The 22645-nt window shown below is 39.6% G+C and overlaps 1 protein-coding gene across 2 annotated transcripts in view; it reads left to right on the forward strand.

Moving 5' to 3' along the window:
• Positions 1-22645, forward strand: part of HPSE2 (heparanase 2 (inactive)) — a 200884-nt gene that overhangs the window by 16286 nt on the left and 161953 nt on the right. The window lies entirely within an intron of this gene.

Here is a 22645-nt window from a genome sequence, read left to right on the forward strand (position 1 = left end):
GCCCCGCGCCGCCGCGAGCCCGGGAGGTACCAACCTCTGCAGCCCCGGTGGCGGGGCGCAGCCCGGCGGGGGGCGGGATGAGAGACTTCCCTGTCAAGTTTGATGGGGACCCAACCAAACTCTCATTTTTCCTGACGAATGCTAAAGCCTACATGGAGGAATGGGGGTCGCTTTTTCAATCGGAAAAGGCAAAGATCATCACCATTGCCACCAAGCTGAAAGGGAGGGCGGCAGACTGGTATGTCCAGATGTGCCAGTCGGAAGCGCCTGAACTGGAGAAATTCGATGAGTTCCTCTGGGCATTGAGACAACACTTCGAGGATCCCTTGGCGAAAGAGAGGGCAAAGCGAGCTCTGAAGGAACTTAAGCAGGGGTCAAGATCCGTGGCTGATTATGCACTGGAGTTTAAAGCGCTTGCTGGGAAGGTGGATGACTGGTCCCAAGCCACCATCATCGAGCTATTCAAGGACGGCCTGAACACAGAGGTGCTGCGCTGGTCCTTGGGGAGGGACGACCCATATACGCTTTACGAATGGATCCAACTGGCGGGGAGGGCTGAGCATGCCCATGAGATCTTCGCCCATCGAAAGACTGCCAAATCGGGGCGGGAGGTGAAGCCCAGCCGCCCATCGAGCACCGGGGGGAGACCAGGACAACGACCCTGGGATGAGGAGCGAGAGAAGCGGTATGCGAAAGGCCTGTGTCTGAGATGTGGTAAAGAGGGGCATCGAGTGGCGGCGTGCCCGAAGGCAAAGGGAGAGGAACGGCTCGGCAAGCCGCTGACGAAGTCCCCTGCCCTGCCGAGGAAGCAGAAAGCCGCGGTGGCTGAAACCGTGGGAGACGATGCGATGTTCTACGAGGAGGAGGGTGAGCCCGAAATCCTGCAGCCGGCGGGAAACGCCAGCCACCTGCTTTAAAGGGCGCCGCAGGGCAGGTGGTGGAAGAAGGGCGCGAGCCTTCATCGGTGAGTGGCAGTTACCGCATTCTCACGGTGAAGTTGAAGTTGGGCTCCCAATCCAAGACTATAGAAATATGGGCCATGATTGATTCGGGGTGTTCCCGGTGTCTAATGCACCCTGATGTGGTAGCGGCTCTGGAGCTACCCACTTTCCCTTTACAGCGACCCATCGCCTTTACACAGCTGGATGGGTCCATGGCAGGGGGCAAACCGGTCACCCATTTCACAGGGCGGGTATCCTTGCAGCTGGGCAGCCACCAGGAAGGTTTGTCTTTTGTCGTGGCTCCAGTAGGGGGTCCCTTGGTGGTGTTGGGGGTGCCTTGGTTGGTTCAGCAAAATCCCCAAATAAACTGGGTTTACCGGACTATCACGTTTAGGGATGGGTTCTACCAAGCGACTGAGGGGAAGGGTGCCCCAGAGGAGATGGTGGGGGTTGCGGCAGCTGCGACTCCGCATGTCCCGGCCCCTCCTCTGGAAGGCTTGCCGGCAGAGTACAGGACGTTTGCTGATGTGTTTGGCGAAAAGGAAGCCGACCAATTACCCCCCCATAGAAAGACGGACTGTGCCATTGAACTGGTGCCCAACACCCAAAGATTTATTCCATGACACAAAAGGAACTGACTCTGTTACGAGACTTTGTGGACAAAAATTTGGCGCGCGGATTCATCGAGCCGGCGAATTCACCGGTGGGGGCGCCGGTTCTCTTTCGCCCCAAAAAGGATGGGACATTGAGACTTTGTACCGATTTCCGCGGATTAAATGCCGTCTCAATTTCCAATAAATATCCCTTGCCATTGATCAAGGACATGTTGTCACATCTGGCTAAGGGAAAGATCTTCTCTAAACTTGATTTAAGAGAAGCCTACTATCGTGTACGAATCAAGGAGGGCGATGAGTGGAAAACTGCCTTCAATTGCCCGTTGGGAGCTTTCCAGTATAAGGTGTTACCTTTTGGTTTGGCTGGGGCCCCTGGGGTATTTATGCAACTGATCAATGAAGTACTGCATGAACATCTGTTTAAAGGGGTATTGGTGTATTTGGATGATGTATTGATTTATACTGAAACCATGGAAGAGCATGTGTCTCTGGTAAAAAAAGAGCTGAGTAAACTCAGATCAGCAGAATTGTATGCCAAACTGTCTAAATGTGCATTTCACCAGAGACAAATTGACTATTTGGGGTATAGAATTTCAGATAAAGGCATAGAAATGGACCCTGCCAAGGTGCAGGCTATCATGGACTGGGAAAGCCCCCGCACCCGCAGGCAACTTCAAAGTTTCCTGGGGTTCAGCAACTACTACAGATTATTCATAAGGAGATTTGCTGAAATTGCCTTGCCACTAACAGAACTGCTCTGAACTAAGGGTGTGGGAGATACTCGGAGAGTAAAGAATCCAGGGGCGCTGTTGCGCTGGACGCCTGCTTGTCAAACGGCGTTTGAGCGGCTGAAAGCAGCTTTTATCAAAGAGCCCATTTTGCAACATCCTGATCCCTCCAAACCTTTTGTGGTGCAGGCAGATGCCTCCGATTATTCCATTGGGGCATTGTTGATGCAACAAGACGGGACAGGATGCCTCAAGCCATGTGCCTACTTGTCCCGCAAGTTCTCCGAGACTGAGCGACGTTGGCATGTATGGGAAAAGGAGGCATTCGCAGTAAAAGCCACGTTGGAAGCTTGGCGGCATCTGTTAGAAGGGGCGAATCACCCCTTTGAGGTGTGGACTGACCATAAAAATTTGGAGGCTCTTAGCACCCCTCGAAAACTGAGCCCGAAACAAGTCCGTTGGGCTCAATTTTTTAATCGGTTCAATTTTCATTTGAAGTTTATTCCGGGGAAAAAGAATTTCCTGGCTGATGCGTTGTCAAGGCAACCTCAGGACTCGGGGGCAGCGCCAGAAGTGGTTAGCACCCTGTGGACAGCGCCCCAATTGGGTATGCAGGCTGTGACGCGTAGCCAAACGCGCGCGCAGCAGCCACCCGCTGCGGACGCCGCCCAGCCGAGCGCTTTGTCAATTCCTTCCCAGTTGCAACAAAAGTTTCTAAAAGAACTGAAAACAGATACTTGGTTGCTTGCAAATAAAAACAATGTTACTTTCGACCGAGGCTTCGCTTGGAAATCCGACCGCCTCTACGTCCCTGAAAGCCTCAGAAAAGAGGTGTTACTACGTTCACACGATGACAAACTGGCAGGTCACTTCGGTTTTGTAAAAACCTTGCACCTTGTTAGGAGGCAGTTCTGGTGGCCCACATTACGTAAGGATGTCAAAGACTATATTGCCTCCTGCACTGTTTGTGCGATGTCTAAGCGCAAGGTGGGGAAGCCCCAAGGACTGCTGCAGCCGGTGGCTGCCCCTTCTTGCCCCTGGGATGAAATCTCCATGGACTTTATTGTTGAATTACCACCCAGTCAACGCAAAACTGTCATTTGGGTGGTCAAAGACTATTTCTCAAAACAAGCCCACTTCATCCCTTGCGTGTCCATTCCGTCGGCACGTCAATTGGCCCGCCTGTTTCTAGTACACGTGTACAGGCTACACGGATGTCCTTCCCGCTTAATTTCGGACAGGGGCACACAATTTACCTCACAATTTTGGCGGGCGTTCCTCAAATTGTTGGGAACGAAGCAAGCCCTGTCCACGGCTTGGCACCCCCAGACGGATGGGGCCACAGAGGCTTTAAATTCTACTCTAGAGCAATACCTTCGAGCTTTTGTGAATTACCAGCAGGACAATTGGGTAGACCTCCTCCCTTTTGCCGAAGTGGCTTACAACAATGCAGTGCATCAAAGCACCGGCCAAACCCCATTTCGGGTGGCCCAAGGCAAAGACTTTGTACCTATCCCTGATCTACCGCAGCCTTCGAGCGGATCGGCCACTCCGGGTGATTGGGCGTCGCAACTGGCAGACTCCTGGCCAATGATTCAAAAGGCACTAGCTGAGGCACAATTGGATTACAAACAGTATGCTGATCGGAAGCGTGCTCCTCAGCCGGCGTTTCAAGTAGGGGACTCGGTTTACCTTTCCACCAAGTTCATAAAGTCCTCACAACCTTCCAAGAAGTTGGCTCCTAAATTTGTGGGTCCTTTCCCAATTACCGCTCAAATCAACCCTGTGACTTTTAAACTTGACTTGCCTCATAACCTCAAACGCTTACACCCTGTTTTTCATTGCAGTTTGCTCAAACCGACTATTCCTTCTGACCGCTGGCATCGCCAACCTCCACCTCCAACCCCCATCATGATTGACGGTCAGCAACACTTTGAAGTTAAAGAAATTTTGGACTCTAGACGCCTTCGCAATACTCTGCAATACTTAGTTCGTTGGAAACATTTCCCTCATCCAGAGTGGGTCGCTGCACCAGATGTGGCTTCCCCTGTCCTAGTTGCCCGTTTCCACTCTGCTTATCCCACTAAGCCGGGTCCCTAGAGTTTTTTTTAGGGGGGCGGTATGTCATGTTCGCCGTTTCAATGTCTTTGATACATCGTAACGTTTTGCATGTCATTAGCAGGATGCGTGTTTCATCTTTCTCGGGAGGATGGGAGTACTTATCTTTTGGCTTTGCTCTGGAATGTATTTGCATTATCTACTGCGCTCAAGGTTACTTTCCCAGGCTAGCAACTCTGACGATTGCTAGCACCTGTGCCGGGCGGGGCTGTTACGAGGGAGGCGGGATACGTTTGCACCAAGGGTTTAAGTTTGTATTTGGCGCGCTTTTGCTCATTCTCAGCTTTCTCTGTATTTGCCTTTAGTTCCTTAATAAATCAGATTTCATATAGCAGCCTCTTGTGAGTCTGAGTATTTGGGCTAGGGCAATCATTACACTGCCTGAGAGAGAGCAAATGGTTTCATAATGCCCAATTAGCGGTTACGTTTTTTGTTATTCATAATGATCCCTAACGGGTGCTTCCAAGAGTGTAGTCCATTACTGTATAACTGCTTTAAAATAAAATAGGCCAGCATTCACAGTACTCTCCTCAATTCAAATCAGGATTGTGATATATAAGGTATGGGCTTTAACTCATCCAATGATAATTGAAACTGTGGGAGTGGAAATATTGTAAGTTCCCTTAGGAAAAGGATAAATATTTGGAAGTTGATGGCCTCCTTCTCTTAAAGAGTACTATATTAGCATCTAGGATTTTCTAGTAATGAAAAATTGAAATGCTGTGTACCACCAAGTATGTTGATATCTGTTAGGAAAAGTGGTTTACTTTCTGTCTCTTATTGATGTTTCTGCCAAATTTTCATAGAAATAATCAACATGATGCAATATGCTTCATCTGTATTACCACCTTGGATTATTTGTTTAAGCAGCAAATTATAGTGTGACCTTTTTGCTCAAGCTTAAAGGAAGATATGATTTATCTAGATGTATGTCAAAAAGATTTAAATGTTTTAAAATCCTTTTCATTGCTTACAAAAAGCACCCAATTAATGGAGTAGCAGATTGTTTAAAATCCTTACAATGACTAAACATCTGCATAAATGCAGTAGGCACAGTTTAACAATTACTTTTCCATTCTCTTATCTGGAGGTGAGGATGCATCTTCTGCAGCAAAGCTTTCTAAAATAGGTGCATGTTTTTCTTTAGAATTATTTTGATGGAATGGTTAAACCTCATGTGAAAAACTAACTATGAACTCTATTGATTAGAAAACAGGCCTAGGTTAAACCTCTCCCATTGATACCCAGCAGTTTGAACATAATTGATTCTTGCAAATCCAAAGAATATGCACTGAAATTAACTTGTTGTTATTCACTCTGCATTCTGTCTTCCTGCTGCATGCTCAGAATTCTTAATTTTTTTTAAAAAGTACTTGTGGGAATTTTTTGTGAGAAATTTGAACATTCTTGTATAAAGGAAATATAAGCTGTTTGAACATGTGGCAAGCAAGGCTAACAGTTATTTTTCAAGCCAGTAGAGTGAATAGATCGCCTGCAGTAGGTCTGGTTTGTAGAGCCATCCTGAGTTGTGACCTTGTGTTGTGATGTCATTTATTGAAAACATTTCTTCTGAGAACATGTTCAGTTCCTGTCTATTTCTTTTGGCTGAAAAATGTGCACACAGGCCATTTTCATCCAAAAACAGGAAGATGTCTTCTGTCAAGGTGCCTCAAGTTACATGAATGCAAATATCAACTATGGGCAGATCCACACTTTCTGCTTATCTCATCACCAATTCAGGCACTGCTTCCTGAGCATAGGAATAAATGATGCTATCTTCTTCCAATTCCCAACCGGTTGAAAATGTACCCCATGCCTCTGTTTTCCAGCTTTGATTTAAAACTGCAGTTTCTGACCTGAGCCATCTTAAGTCCTTCACAATAGATAATCTCCTGTGTTCTGTTCCATTCTAGTAGCAGGCCCAGCTCCAATTAGCTGCAGTGCCTGTATGCCTTCTCCCATCCAGCAGCTGGTCAGTGCCCTGGGCTGCCATGTTAATCTACTTTTTTTATAATCTTGTGGTTTATCCAGTGATGGCCTCTTAAGTGAGTGAACTATCCTCAACATTCGAAGCTCATGCTCCATTCAACCCTTTCATCTGTAGGTATCCTTTCAGTTTCTGCCCAGGCTGGGTGAAGCATTCTCCCCTTGCTTTCCCACCACCTGCCCACAGTACAGTACTACAAAGTTTCTCTCCCCTTCCTTTTAGTTTTTAACACATCTTTAGGATGCTGCTTTTTGTTTCTCTGAAACTAAATTATCAGCTCCTCCTTGTTAGGAAATTTCCATGGACTTACAGGGGAAGGTAGGAACCAAAGAACAGCCCTGTTCTCTTGTTGCTTTGATTATTGTAGCATCAGAATAAGATGGGAGACAAGGAGTTTAATATGGAATTGCCTGAAGTAGCTCTTGTTCTCTTTCTTCCCCAGAAATGTGAAAAGTGGCATAGAAACATTCATTCTGAAATCTATCTAATTTGTCCCCGCCCATCTCCTCCCATTGGGGGACTCTGAAATATATCTATAAGCATCTTTATCCAGTAATCTGCAGTCCATCTATACTGACATACTGTGTAATAAAAGTGAATGTGTTGTTTGAATGTGTTATTTATTTATTTATATATTATTTTTCCTTGTACAGAGCAATGTATAGAACAATAAAAATATACAATAAAAGCAATATAATTGCAGCATTTAGCTTTATGACCCATTAAAACATTCCATTAATTCTAAAACATACTTTCTAACACATCAGACATCTGTTTGAAAATATTTTGGGGTAATATTACCTTGCAGATTTTGCTCAGAAACTTTAAATCCATGAAACTATCTAACAGTATCATTTACTCCAAAGGCTGAATGTCAGTTTTAAGAATCACTCTTCTGTTTTTATTAGTACTCCAGAATATCCATCCAGAGTAGATATACAATATATACTGTATATTTAGCTTGAAAAAGTAGGATTTTAAAAAAATCTCTGAATACATTTTGAACCAAAAATGTGTTTTCAATAACAGAACTGAACTGAGCTCATAATCCATTCCACATACAATCTACTCCTAGTTACTCTGTGCTTTCTTCATTTTAGCAATCTAATTAGGTAGAAAAAAATTATTTTGTTTTTGCTATTGCTAAAAAAAATAGAGTCAGAAATTCTTGTAACTGACTGTGGAATGATCCAGAGATCTGTTAGTTAATCTCAAACTATTTTCCACCCCCTGCTTGACATACCTGTCAATGGCAGTCAAGAATCTCAGTCAGAAATTTCTTTTGTTCACAGTTGTTAGCTGCCAGTTTCCTAAGTGAAGATATGTTGTAGAGATTTGACCTGTGACATTATGCTGACCTTACCATTAAGCTACACCTTTTGTAAATGGATATTAGGTTTATATCACTCAGCTGTTGTGAAGAGAAATAGAACTACTGAGTAATATTTTTAAAGCATCAAGCTATCCAACAATTGTATTTTAAACGAATAAAAATCCTGTTAAACAGCTAAATGATACTAGTTTAAAACACAATTGTTGGATAGTTTGATGCTTTAAAAATATTAGTCGGTAGTTCTATTTCTCTATTAAAAACAGGACCTTTATAAGGAATTCAGAAATTCTAGAGATTGCAAGTGGGAATATTTGGACAACATATTTATATGAACCAATATAAATATGCATATAGATTTCATGAGGTTTGGACAGTAAAAAAAACAAACTGTAAGAAATATTGTATATACTATTAGGCTGTTGTTCAAGGTGATATTGGTTAATCCAAAATCTTGACAGTTCAGACAGATATGATATATTCAAAGAAATTATAGTTGGGTTTCTTATACTAATGTTGGCTTCACTATGGTTTGGTTTTAACCATAGGTTGTTTGGCTTTGGCTCAGTGTGATCCAGTATTTGAAAATTTTAATTATTGTTTATGGCTAAGGATTATATATGATCCTTCATTATAGCTTAGTCAATAAGGCATTATTAAAACCTATTGCTTAATGCAGTGTGTGAATCCAATCTTATAGTGGAAAATTCCTTTGGATATTAGCTTGCTATCTAAAGCTTAACCAACAGCAGTGGTAGCTCTTAGTCTGCCCAGAATTCAGAGCACAAAGAGCAGCATATATCAAACCTAGATCTTGCAGATGTTATATCAAAAAGTTATTTTCACATAGCAAGCTTAGCCATTATGTGGTTTGTTTGGTTTGACTTCGTGCTTACTATTTAAGCTGCTTCCACTGTGCTCATGCCAGTTTAACTGCAAGCTGGTTTAAGAAAATCTTGCTATACTGCGGCATTTAATAACTTGAAAGATGTTATGCCTGGATAGTAGGCTACCATTTCCTCTAACTGGATAATTCCCCTGCTGCTGTGCCCACCCACCTTTTTCTTCTAGGAAGGAAAGCAATTAGCAATTGTGTATGTGTGTATGTAGGTAGATTTATAGTTATAAATATATACAAGTAAAATACACACACACACAGTACTGGCTCAAGAGTATATGGAGTACCTAACCACATTGACTGATGGCACTACCTCCCACCAATGTGAAGATTTGCAGTTGTAAAATGATTAATTTAACAACTGCTCAGTGTGACATGACCTTGGCAACTACAGCTTGGTTCACTGCAACGCTGGAGCAGAGTTGCCAACTATAGTCAATGGAAAATTGCTAAGCCTCAGTGCAAAAATACCTAAAATCCTGTACTAATACAAAAGTTTGATTTTTTAAAGGTGGATGAACACATTTTCTTGTGGCTTTTGTTTTCAGAAGGAGGGGACCTAAGCTTTGGTGCCCTAGGCAAGGCCCTACTCGGACTTACCCTACAGCTGACCCTGCATATAAAAAGTTAATTAGAATGTATATACAGTATATAAAGTAAACGCATAAAAATGCATATACATATAGGCACAACAAGCAGCGTTTTTTTTTCTTTTAAATTCTCCCTTACCAGCCTGTTTTTTTCTAATGTCTTTTAGAGCTACCATTACCATTAGTGTCCTCAGATTACTGGAAAAATGATGAAACAGTATATCACTAGTTTTTTTTTTAAAGCACAGGAAAAGTAGGAAGCTTGGAGAAAGAAAAATAGTAATTAAAACAACATTTCTGGCAGGTTTCAAACAACCTTCTGTTTATAAAGTGATATAATCATTCTACTATTTTAGAATTCATGGTAAAAGACAGTTTCAAAAAGATATTAGAGAATGTAGTAACATTAACTCAGTTGAAGGGGCTTTCTTTCCCTTTGCAAACTAGCCAGTGAACTGCTAGGGTTAGCCTGTAACAAACTGAAGCATGCTATCTGAAGCAGGCAGGAACACTTGAGGCAACATAACACGAAAGAGAATGCTTTGGAAGTGGAACAGAAAGATGTACCCTGAAGTCACTTTGACGGTGAATGGGGATTAATAGAGGCAATGACCTCTGTTTCTGCCCTCCGACAACAGTTGCCTGCCCATTTTGGCAATGGGGCAACAGGGCAGCATGTATAAGCCGTCAGGGTGCTATATATACTCAGTTGTAGTACACTGTAGCTTATGGCTAGCTTTTTATTTAGACTCAGCCTCTTATGCAAGGGTCGTTTTGATCCAAGGATGTTGCTGCTTTCGAAAGTCCTCATGATTCCATGGAGTATGGCTTCTAGCAATCTTCACATACTGAGCCATTTAATTTCCAAAAGTAATTACTTTTAAATTAAATTTTTTATCCACCTTTACTATTTAATTGCGTACAAAGGTTGGATAAAACCAAGCAAATAAATTTTTAAAAAGGCATAACATTAAAATTTAATGATCTGGAATCAGTAATGTTTTTGCTTGTTAGCTTTCTTTGGCCACAATTGTTTATTTAAACTCAAAATACATTCAAAATGTAAACTTTTTAATTTCTAGAGCTTTTCATCAGACATGAAGGAATAACGATGGTGAAGTGCAAAATAGTCATTTATGTTTAAGCCCTGTCTGAATTGGAAAAAGTCTAATAAGACTTCATGCCAGCATGACTTAAGCTCTAGTCACAATTTTCATATCTGTCTTTTTTTTTTCTACATTTTTTTTTCAAATTATCTTGCTAGATGAAGAAGTCTTAGAAACTAAAAAACTCAACACACTATTCTGCAAATCATGAGTTGGCCTTATTTCTCTTGATCTTGTCACTACTGTTGATGAATCTTAGACCTGCATTTGGGCTGGTTGATTAGTTGGTTTGTTTTGCAACTACATCAGTTTGTCGGCTCCTGTTCAGCTTCTGATCGACCAGACACCCCAGTCTTTTTCATAGATACAGAGTAGTCTGTGGAGTCCTTGGTGCTCTCTGAGCTTTGTTGTTTGCTTGCAGATGTTTCATTCCCCATCTAGGTAACATCATCACTAGTAGTGAGTGTGGGGTTTGCTCCCTGTTTATATGCAGTAGCTTGCCTCTGCCCTTGTTGGTGGGGATATGGTTTTCTCCTTGATAGTTCCTGATTAGGGTATTGTTTTCTGCTTGATTGTTTGTCTGGTGTTAATCCCTGCTTATCTGGGTATAGGTTGCTGGAAAGGATGGGTTCTGGTTATTTTGTTTCCTTCTTAGCTTTTTAATTGTCTCTTTTGAATGGTGTGTAAATGTGGTTTATCTCTATGTGTCTATTGACGGCTGAGTGGTCTATTGTGGTCTGTTGTGATGGTTTCTTCCCCCAGTATGACTGTTGTGGTCTGTTGTGATGATTTCTTCCCCCCTTATGGTTGTTTTTATTTCTGTTTTAAATATTATATTGCTTTAATCTTTGTAAGCTTGTCCAGAGTTATGTACTAGTGGACAGCTGTAGAAATCAAAAGAAATAAACAAATAAATGTATTACTGCTCAGTATGGTTCCCCCGTCTATCAAATTACTACTAGGAGTTAAGTATGACTTGAGGAAAACTTTACTTGGGATATTAGCACATCAGAAGATACACTGAACAAAGAAATTGACTAAGTATTTAGAAATCGTATAATTGTTATTTTTAAGAAGTATTTTAATAATAAATATAGGAGGGAGAACTGTATTTTTTATGGGCAAGATAAAATTCTATTCAGGAAACTACCCCCTTTGCATTAATTCTGGTTTCTAAGCCTTTTAATATGCTTCAAGACAGGAACATTTACCAGAACAAATGTATGCTCCCTATATTAGGATAGTTAGCATAACACTTCTTAAGGCAAAGCTCTCACATTATCTGATTGTATGCCAAAGTCCAAAATCTGAATCACTGAACTCTAACAAACTTGGCCAGGAAGATTGGAGAAATCATAGAAACAATTTTAATGGCCATAACCTTTTAAACTTGCTATTTCATAGTTTTACAACTTTCCATTTACTGGCTGTCTTGTCTGATGACTAAAAGAGTGGGCTTGATCCCAGCAGGATATCTCAGTTCTACTGTTGCTGGGCATCACTTATTTTCATAAGTTGAAAGGTTTTTGATCAACCAGAACATGCAATTAAAATTTATTTTATAATTCATTTGATATTATTCCCAAAAGTTTCAACAAAGTTTTCAAACTAGTCTTTGGGCTGTTGTTATGCAGCAGATATAATTCCTGGAAAATAATTGTTCAGATCCATAGGCACCCCAAAAGAATGCACAGCTCTGCCTCTAGAGGGGAATTGTTTTAATGGATAAATGTACTCCCTCTACCTCAGGCTGGCTGAATTTGATCTGATCTAACACCATTTTAAAGAATGTTGATAAATTGATGTGGGATGTACCAACATTTACTAGAATGAACTCTTGCAATTGAAAAGGAGATCATCAGCTAAAACATTTTTAGGAAGATATGGAACCCTAGCAAAACTGCAGAAGATCCTTTGTATCACTGCTGAAAACAGACAGAATTTCTAAACTAATTAGTGTCTCAGGGTGAAGGTCTCAAAAGTATTCAGGCATCTCCTAGGTAACCCTTCATTTTTCCAGTTCACGAAGGCTGGGTTTGCATCCTGCAATCAGCCGCAGCTCATCTACCTGCCACATGGGTGTGCTCCCTTCATATTCATCTATAAATCTGCAGTATGAATGACTGCAGAAGGATGCAGTCTCCTGACTATTCAAAAGTGTACAATAACCAAATCCAACAGCAGGTTTCTCCAGTCCTATCTCCAGAAGTAAATCTATTATTTTTCTCAAATTGTTGCATAAGAGGATATTGAGTTCAGGATATTGTGTATGCATCCTAGAGGAAGAGAATGAAAGTATCCATTTCTGGTTTTAAACACAAGACTATTATTTGACACATCCAAACCTAGAAAAGAAATGTTTGGTTTAATTATTGAGAACAAGCAAGAATCATGTTGTGTTTCTGAAACCATTGCTTAAAAGAATGACAGATCCTCAATTTTCAGAATCATGAAAACTCTGATTACTGTTAGCAGGTGCTTCTCCCTTCTTTCTCTGCCACAAGAAAAGGGAAGAAAAGATAAGTGGAGAATAAACCCCCAAGTTTTGCTGTGTCTTGTTCACATAGCATCAGAATGGGGAACTATTAGCCTTCAAATGTTGAATTGCAACTCCCAGCAGCTCCAGTCAGCAGGGTCATGGTGAGAGATGCTGAGAGTCGTAGTTGTATAACATAAGTAAGCTGTAGTTTCTTCATACTGTAATCCCACAACATATTAATCCATGGCATACTTAACTATGGTTTATTCAGTGAGCAAATAAAGATGCTTGTGTTCATACAAACTAAATCATAAACTGTTGCTCACAAACATATTGGCTGGATTCACACAACATGCTAAACGATATGTACTTTGATGTTTACTTATAGTATTATATGAAACCCTGTAATTAGTTGATAAAGTGAAATTTACCACTTGATTGTTATATCATACTACCTCTATTCCTTGACCATGGGCATTGTGCCATGGGCACTTAAAATATTGTTTTTAGAAGAAAGTACAAGCTAAATTCATTTAGCTATACCAGCTGTTTCTGACCTATTGTCCATCAGACCTGCTGGACTGTAACTCCCATCATCCTGGATATTGGGATCTAATACATCTGGAGGACAACAGGGTGGGCAGGCTACTGTAGATATTACTCACATTGGATTGATAATTATCTTTCTCAAACTTTTCTGTTGGGTCAAAAGTATTTCTAATTTATGCTGTGAAGAGAGGCAGGTGGAAATCCCTTCTCATTTGAGCATTATTTATAGTTATATTAAAATATGGATGCTTACTTGTACATATTAATTTTTGTCCATGTACACAAAATTTAAAGTAGAGATAGGCAACATGGAATTGGAAATGAGAAAGCACACTAGTAGTTTGCTTTCCAACTCTAGCCCGCATGAGTTTTCTTTTCTTCCTTCTCTTAGTTTTATGATGGAGAGAGGATAATGCACTTGTGGGGAAGTTGTAAAGGGGATGGAAAAGTAGAAATGATATATCTCATGAATATTGGGAAATACAATGTCTTTGAATATAGGATGAGGTCAAGCATAACTGTTAGCATAGCACTTTCTGATTTTCCTTTATGCGAGCATAAAGCCCCATGTGCCTTTAGGGCATGTTCACAAATCATCAGCTGTTAAGCAAGAGTTGTCTATTGTCCAAACTAAGGAACTTAAATTATACATTTTTACTATATGGAGAAAAGCCCTGGCCCAGTGCTCCAGTTATACAAAAAGGCAGCTCCAGAAGTTCTCTGTCTGATCAAGATTATTAAGTTGTTTGTTCATTGAGGGATTTAAAATTGTGGTTGTTTAGCATCTGCTCACAAAATTTTAGTTGCATATAAAGTTCCTTGCTCCCTATATGTTGGTCTCCAATATTTCATTTTGCAAATGTTTGTTGTGCAAATCAGTGCTCATCAGCTTCAAGCATACCTTTTCACTTTCTAGTCTGTTTTTTGGGCTGAGCATGGCACTGAGACTGCGGTGGTTACCTCAGAGCTGAAGTCTAATGTGTATGGAGGTCACCATGTTGGGGAAGGCTAGTCTAATAGTTATCATAACCTACTTTGTCATGGATAGAACATATTTTATGAGATGTATTAAGTGACATTCTTAATTTGCACCCACAAATTTATGTGCATGCACCTACAAACATATGCAGAGACACGAATACAGAGAAAATTTCTGTTCATAATGCAATCAAAAGGCCATATTGTTATAAGGAAAAGGTAATAGAGAATGTTTTTCAGATAATTATGCAGAATCAAAAGTATACAAATCAACAGCAAAGTGTTTAATAGAATAATCTTGAAGGCTTTATTTATAACCTAATTTAAAATAGGTATTATTGCTTTCTATAGTGCTGATGTTACTATCCAAGTTATAATTATGAGGGCTTGGGGGAAATGTTCAAAGCAAAAGGAATTAAGGAAAGCAGTGTTCCATTGTATAGGGAAGTTGGGAAGTAATAATGGGAAGAACAAGATGACAGAATTGTTTAATTCCTTGATTGCATCGGTCTTCTCTCAGGAGGACAGAGCCCTTCAACACATGTCTGAGGAAAGGGATGGAAATGCTGTTGATTTAATTACAAAATATTCTAGTTCCAAATGACAATATGAATAGGAATGAATGCAGTTCTGAGTTTTAGATGAAAGGTCCTCAGGTTCTGTTATAGGCTCTTCATAAAGACTCATGATATAATATGAAATACTTAGAAAAAATGATATAAGAATGTTGTTTGGTGGTGGTCAGAGCAGCATCTTTCACTCTCTAGAAAGCTTCAAGAACAGTATAAGAACGGGGCAATATAAGAAATGATGCTTATCAATCCTGCTATCAGAAAAAGAAAAATCCAAGGGTATTCTGATATTTTAAACTTCTGATTTAGTCTAATATCATCAGATGACCAAGCCTGCTGCTTTTTGAGGTGTTCCCCTCTACCGGAGGATCTTCAGATACTCCAAAGCCCTAGGACAAACTATCAGCCTTCAAGTAGCATAGGTGGCAGCAGATGGAGATAACTGAGTGTACCCCCAAATAAGCTATTCAATTCCACTACATCTACACTGGTGGATTCTTGTGGGTACATTCTAGGGTCAACATGTAATGAAAGCACAAAACAGGAATTAAGCTGGGGCTTCAGTCTGAAGCATTTTTCTTTCTGAGAAATTTTCAGTGGGAAACTTCTGCCTTTCTATGTTATAACAGTATGTGTGAAAATACTATTATTTTATTTTCAGAAAAGTGGCAACACATGAAACAGTGTCTCTACCACTGCCAAATGTATATTTTCATTAATAATTTTTCTTTGGGTGCCATCACTGTTGCGTACACTGGGACTTCCATTTGTTTCCTTTCCCTAATACTCCCTAATGATATGAATTGGGGAATGGATAAAAATCTAATGGATTACAGCATATTATGATCCAAGAAAGAGAATAAAAGTGTGGATAGATTAGTGCACAAATCACAGCATCAATAATGCCTCAGGATCTATTCATCTATTCAATTTCCATAGTTCATACTGAAAGACTATCATGTTGCAATACTTCATTTTTATCTATCACCTTTTCAACTAGCCACAGACTGTTTCCTGGAAAGCATGTTTTTCACATCTTTCTATGATAACAAACTGTCCCAACATACATACCCATCATGCTATTGCTTTTGGGGTATAGGAAAGAATAGAATAGGAAATATAACTCAGTCTAGTTTATATCCATGCCATGCACTATACCTCTCTATGCCTTTCTGCCCTTGCAAATCATATTTTCAGAGTACTCTGGTTATACCATCTGCAGCCTTGTCATTTTTCAACATTCTCAGCATTTATGTCTTCTTTTTCATAATTATTTTTTGATGGCATTTGTTCAGTCATACTATTCAACATATGATTATTATTCCCATACAAATCTTAATATACTCCTTCCAGCATTACTTCATCCCAAATCATTTTACCCCTTCTATTTTTAATTCCATTCTCTGTTCTGGAGGTTCTTTGTTAAACCCTCTTTATTCACTTCCAGAACAATTTTTTATTTCCATAAAAATTGCTTTGCATTTTCTTTGCCTTTTAACTTTAATTGTTCCTTGCTCTCTTTGACTATGTTCTTTGCAACTGTCTTTTTTATTTATATATATATAGAGATTATCAATCATTTGCTCATATGCATTTTTTTAATCCATACTTTTTTCATTTCATCATTCCATAAAGCATTCCTTTTCATACTTCCTGTTAGCATAACTCCACAGGCTTCTATGCACTTCTCATCACCCTTGAATTCTTCACTAATTCTCTGTCTTTCATTATACACAATGAAATCAATAATGCTTTTAGATTTATATTCATTCCTTTATGATATGTATATATGAATACATATGATTTATACTTCCTGTGAAGTATAAATCAACCTTACCCATTTTATAAAGTTCTCTCCAAAATTCATATCTTTCAAAACTTTAATAGGGAAGCCCATTTCAAATTGTCAAAAGCCTTCTTTGCATCTAAGAAGATCAGTGCAGCTTGTTTATCTTTACTTTCTGAAGTAAAAACTCCACTCTTTTACACATTTACATACCCACCAACTCAAATCTAGTAGGCCAGGTTATATTTGAGTTCCAGAAGAACTGAGATGGTGCAGCTTGTTGTTTGGTCTCGATGAAAGAATGATTATTGCTGAGAAACAAGAGACTTTTAGAGCTAGAAGGACATGACCTGAGGTTTGGATGGCATGGATACTTATGGTATGAGAAAGTAAAAATTAATGTGGATTTTAAAAATGATTTTATTAGATGTGCCATACTGAATATATGGAATAGATATAAACACAGGCTGTGCCTGAAAACACCTCTGTGAATCTCAGCACAAGAAGCATTCCACAGAAGAGAAACAGCAGGCAAAGACAAGTGGCTAACGTACCAGGAATTACTGGAAAATCATCAAAGGGAATATAAAATTAAATCAAAAGAGCAACTAATGGCAGAAGGGTATAGTTGTCAATGGTTTTCCCATTTACAGTTATCAGAAAGATTCAAAATGGATAAAAAGACTTATGGTATAGAGCAAAGACAGTATTTGAATTACAATTGTGTACCAATGATGAACATATAATTGCTAAATATAGGTATAAACTCTTGTTAAAATTTGAAACATAGGAAGAACAGGTTAAAGAATGTATGATAAGGTGGTCTAAGAATTTTGGTTATAATATACAGATGGATCAGTGGGAAAATATGTGGTTAAAAGGGTTGAAATTTACATTATTATCTTAAAGAGAATTTTTATAAAATGATGTATCATTGGTACATAATGCCAGATAATTATCTAGAATGTATAAAGGCATTTCAAGTGTGTGTTGGAAATGTGAACAGCATTAAGAGACATTTTATCACACTTGGTAGACATGTAAAAAGGCTCAAAAATTCTGGATTCACATACATACACTAATTCAGAAGATTTTAAATGTTAATATACAATTGAAACCAGAGGTTTTTCTTTTGAGACTGATAGATAAACCGCTGAAAAAGGACATGGAACTCTGTTTTTATACATGATAACTGCAGCAAGATTATTATATGTGCACAGATGGAAAGACTCGGTACTACCTACAGTGGAGGAATGGTTGGTAAAGATGATGGAATTTGCTGAAATGGCCAAACTGACTGCTTTGATTAGAGAAAATACAATATCTACATTTATTGCTGACTGGAAACCCCTTATACACTTTTTGCATGAAACAGAAAAAAATGAACTTATAATTTATGGTTTTGACAAACAGACTAGATTATAGAAAAAATAGAGATAGGTTGTAACCATAGAGGAAGAGGTAAACTTATAAATATACTTATAACTGCTGTAAAGAATATCGGAAGCTACTGCTTTGTATTTTCTTTTTTCTTTGTTTTCACACTTTTTGTTCTTTCTTTGATCTCTTTTACTTTTTCTTTTCTTACTTTATATTAGTTTGTTAGTTTTTTATATTCTTTCTAAAATTTTAAAATAAAATTATATTTAAAAAAAAACAAATAACAGTTATAAATGTGTATTTATTGCCAAATGTCTGAATCCATGGTTAAAAAAAGTAGCGTTAGAAGTTATTTCAGCCCTCACTGTGACATGGAAGGGATTAAATTAGCAGATAATGCCAAACTGGGGGGCATTGATTAATAATTAGAGGATACAGATACAATTAAAAATGACTTACAAACTTGACTTTTAGTTCAAAATGACTTACAAGCTTGAATATTTTTTATTTCAAAATTTACTTAATATACTCCATATGGACTCAATAAAATGATCGTAACATAATAAGAGTATACAATAAAAAGCCAGAATAATCATAACATAACAGAATATAATAAACCTCAAAACTTGCAAAAATCTATAAATTATTATAACCAGAAATAATAGCAATAATTGGCATACTGATGACAGAACTTAAATAAATGCTTTCCTGAATAGTTCCATCTTTTAGGCTTTCTTAAAGATCAGGAGTAATGGAGCTATCTAGATTTTTGTTGGGAGGCTGTTCTACCAGGTGGGTGCCATTGATGACAAGTTGTTCTTGAGGTCCTCTGGATGTCACACAGGAGTGGAACTTTCAGTGTCCTAAACTGACTACATGCACTGGATGGGCAAGATGTGCTTGAAATACATGGACCTGCTGAGAAGCCAGGTGCCAAGCTGTGAAGGTCAAAACCAGCATTTTGAATTTTATCTGGAAGCCTCTTGGTAGCCAGTGCAGAGCCTGCATCTCTTAATGACCAACAGATAAGTTGCTGTATTTTCGACCAACAATAACTTCTGTGTAGTTTTCAAAGGCAGTTCATGTAAAGTGAATTGCAGTAATATAACTGAGATGTGATAAGGCATTGGTCACTAAGGCCAGGGCCACCTCTTCTAGGGAAGAGCCCAACTGGTGCTCCAGTCAAAGCTGGGCAAAAGCCCTCCTAGCCATGGCCTCCAGCAGTGTCCCAAGTCATAGTCCTGCTCCTTTGGAAGAAGTACTATCCTGGAGTGGAGATAAAGCCAGATGGTTTCTGAACAAACTTGCTGTGATTCAGCTTCAACCTGTTTTTTCCTCATCCAGATCTTTATGGCTTCCAGGCACTGGGTCAGAACTTAATGCCTGCATCACCAGCATGTCCTGGGGTAGAGATGAATATCTGGGTGTCATCAGCATATTTGATGATACATCACCACAAACCGATGGTGACTTTTCCAGCTTCATGTAAATATTAAATATCAGGGGAGAAAGAAAAGAACCCTGTGCACTCCATACTTGAGTGACTGATGGGTTGAGCTTTTGTCCCCCACTACCATGGACTTGAACTGTCCATTCAGGAAGGAACAGAACCGCTGCAAAACAGTGTCCCCAGATACTAAACCTTGCAGCTGGTCCAGTAGGATGCCATAATCAATGGTACTGGATGCCACAGAGAGAGCTAAGAGGACTGGGAGAGGTGTACTCTCCTATCAGATCTCATTTCAGGTTATCCACCAGTGTGATCAGTGCAGTTTCCATTCTTTGAGCAGATCTGAATTCTGACTGAAAAGGATCCAGATAAGCTTATGCAACTGAAGGGCCACCATATTTTCCATAGCCTTCATCAGGACAGTAGTTGTATAATGGTTAGGTCTTGGGTATGCCTCTTCAGGAGAGGGTGTACCATCATCTCTTCAAGGCTGGTTGTAGTGCCTCTTTCCCTAATTAGACACTGATAACTGTTATGAGCTGTGAAAATAACCTTGAGAGACAGAAGGAAGAGCTGCAGCCTAGACAGTGGTCTGATAAATGAAATCTGAGCCCAAACCAGAAATGTAATTTGAGAAAGTGTCTCAGAATTGACCCTCCCTAGTTCTCTGGAATGTAAAGGTAGGGGAGGGGGGAAGCACTTTCAGACTTGCAAGATTCTGTTACTGTAACCTTAATTACAGTATTAGTATTAGTATTAATGATTTTGGTTTCCTGGGCTGGACTACCTAGAAGGTTTGACAATAACCTCCTTGTTCCAGTTGATAATCCCATCTCTGGCCTCTCAAAGGAACCAGGGCAGGGATTCAGTTCATGAGCAGGAGTACTCATATTATCCAGAATCCTATCTACTTCCTGAAAATCCAGAGGATGGAATTAATCCTAGATAATATTTTAAGTCTCCATATATTCTGCCCTTGTAGAGTCAACATTTGAAAGAATGTGTGTTATTTTATTGGTGAAATGTCACCCACAACTCTTACAGCAGCATGTTGGCAAATCTTGCCAATTCTCACCCCATAGAAAGAAAAGGGTTATCCTAAACAAAAATGTTGCACTATTTGTTGATGCAACAAGACTGGAGAAGAAAGAATGTTTCAGGGCCATTATCACCATGATGGAGGCTCAAATGTGAGCTCTTACCTCTGTTTGGTCAAATTTGCTTCTAGTCTACTGATGCTCTAGGTGTCTCTCTTATTGCTTCAGTAGTTGGTAAACAAGAGGCACTCCTAGATCAGCAAACAGGGAAGCTCTGCTTGTGAAGTACTATGGTCACCTCTGTTTTCCAGATCTGGGTCAGGCACTCTTGCTGGAAAAACCTCCAAGTGTTGGAATCCATTTGATCCATAATGTATCTTGGGCAGACCAATTTAAAGGGTCTACCTGCCTTGTGGGGGTTTGAAGTAGCAACTAACATAAGGCAAACCCAGGAATGATCTGACTATGACAAAGGATTAACAATGATGTCCTCTATTTCCAGAAAATAATGTAACTGTGTTGAGGTGAAAACTAAGTTTAATACATGACCACTCATGTATGTCAGGCTAGAAATTATTCTGGACATGCCATGGTTACCATGAAGGCCACAAACTCCTGAATTCTACTTGAACTCCATTTCAGGGACTAGATACTAAAAGCCCTCAGCACTATATACCATGGAGACTCCAACACCTGCCTGGAGATGAAATTCAGGGGTCTAGGAAAGGCCTCTGTTGTATAGCAAAGTGGGTGGAACAAGCAGAATATCCAGGTTGTCCTTACAGTCCAGTATCATAAATAGGCACTCACAGCTCAACACCTTATGAGCAAAGCGTCTGCTTGTCACCAGACTTTCTTTAAGGATCAGTATTTCTCTCCCTGCCTCTCTCCCCTATCTTGGCATCATGACTTATGTAGGAAACAAATCTAAGGAAAACAGATTCTAGAGAGGGTGACACTGCTTCCCTGGTAATACATGTCAGGTCTGTGGATGTACATAGCCTTACTATATACAGATCTGGCATTTACCAGCAGTAACCTGAGGCCAAGACTTCCAATAATCTGGTCATTTAGCTTGTGGAATGAGGCTATTGGACTAGAAGTGAAGATCAGCTCCAAAATTCAGATTTCTTTTCCCTGGAATAACCTGCGTAAATCCAACAGGATGATATTCAACAGCGGCGTGTGTATGGTCCTGCATCCAGGTAGCAAAAATCAGATACATAATACAGGATTAGTAGGTCTTACTGGAACACCTGAACATAAGCAAGCAGTTTGATACAGCTGTTAAAAAGGCCAATGTAATTTTGAGCTGTCTTAATATAAGTGTTACAAGTATCTGGATCATAGGTGGTAATAGTTTTGTACTCATTACACTTCACTTGGAGTACTGTGTCTCTTCTGTGCTGTGCACATTCAAAGGGACGTGGAGAAGTCAGAGTGGTTCAGAAAAGAGCTCTTAGGATGATAAGAGGTCTGGAAGCCAAACCCTATAAAGAACAGTTAAAGGTGTTGGGCATGTTTAGTTTCCCAAAGAGAAGACTGAGAAGAAGTATGAGAGTTGTCTATAAGCACCTAAAAGGCTGTCACATGCTAGAAAGGACAGACCTGTTCTCTGATGAAATTGAGGAGAGGACAAAGATCAACAAATTGAAATTAAAAGAAAAGAGATTATTAAGAGGAATTTCTTGACAGTAAGTTGTTAAGCAGTGAAATGGTCTGTCTAGTATAGTAGTGAACTTCCCCTTGCTAGAGATTTTCAGATGGGGACTGGATGACTACCTGAGAGAGATGGCTTAGTAGACTGGACAATATCACCCTTCCGGTTCATACATTCTATGATTCAGTAGAATTAACCAATATATTGTAATGCAATTTTTTAATAGCGAGATCTCATTAAAAATGGGTAAAATATTACAGCAAATTAAAATATTGTTTTCCTGGCTTCTGAACCATGCTATATTTAAAATATATTGATTAGATTTATATCCCACCTTTCATCCAAGAGTGAAAGATAGTGTATCTAACACTCCTTTCCTCCAGGTTTTTCTCACAGTCCTGAGGGGTAGTTTGGACTGAGAGATGGTAACTGGCCCAAAGTC

This window comes from Candoia aspera, chromosome 6 (genome assembly GCF_035149785.1).
Source record: "Candoia aspera isolate rCanAsp1 chromosome 6, rCanAsp1.hap2, whole genome shotgun sequence".
Taxonomy (NCBI): domain Eukaryota; kingdom Metazoa; phylum Chordata; class Lepidosauria; order Squamata; family Boidae; genus Candoia; species Candoia aspera.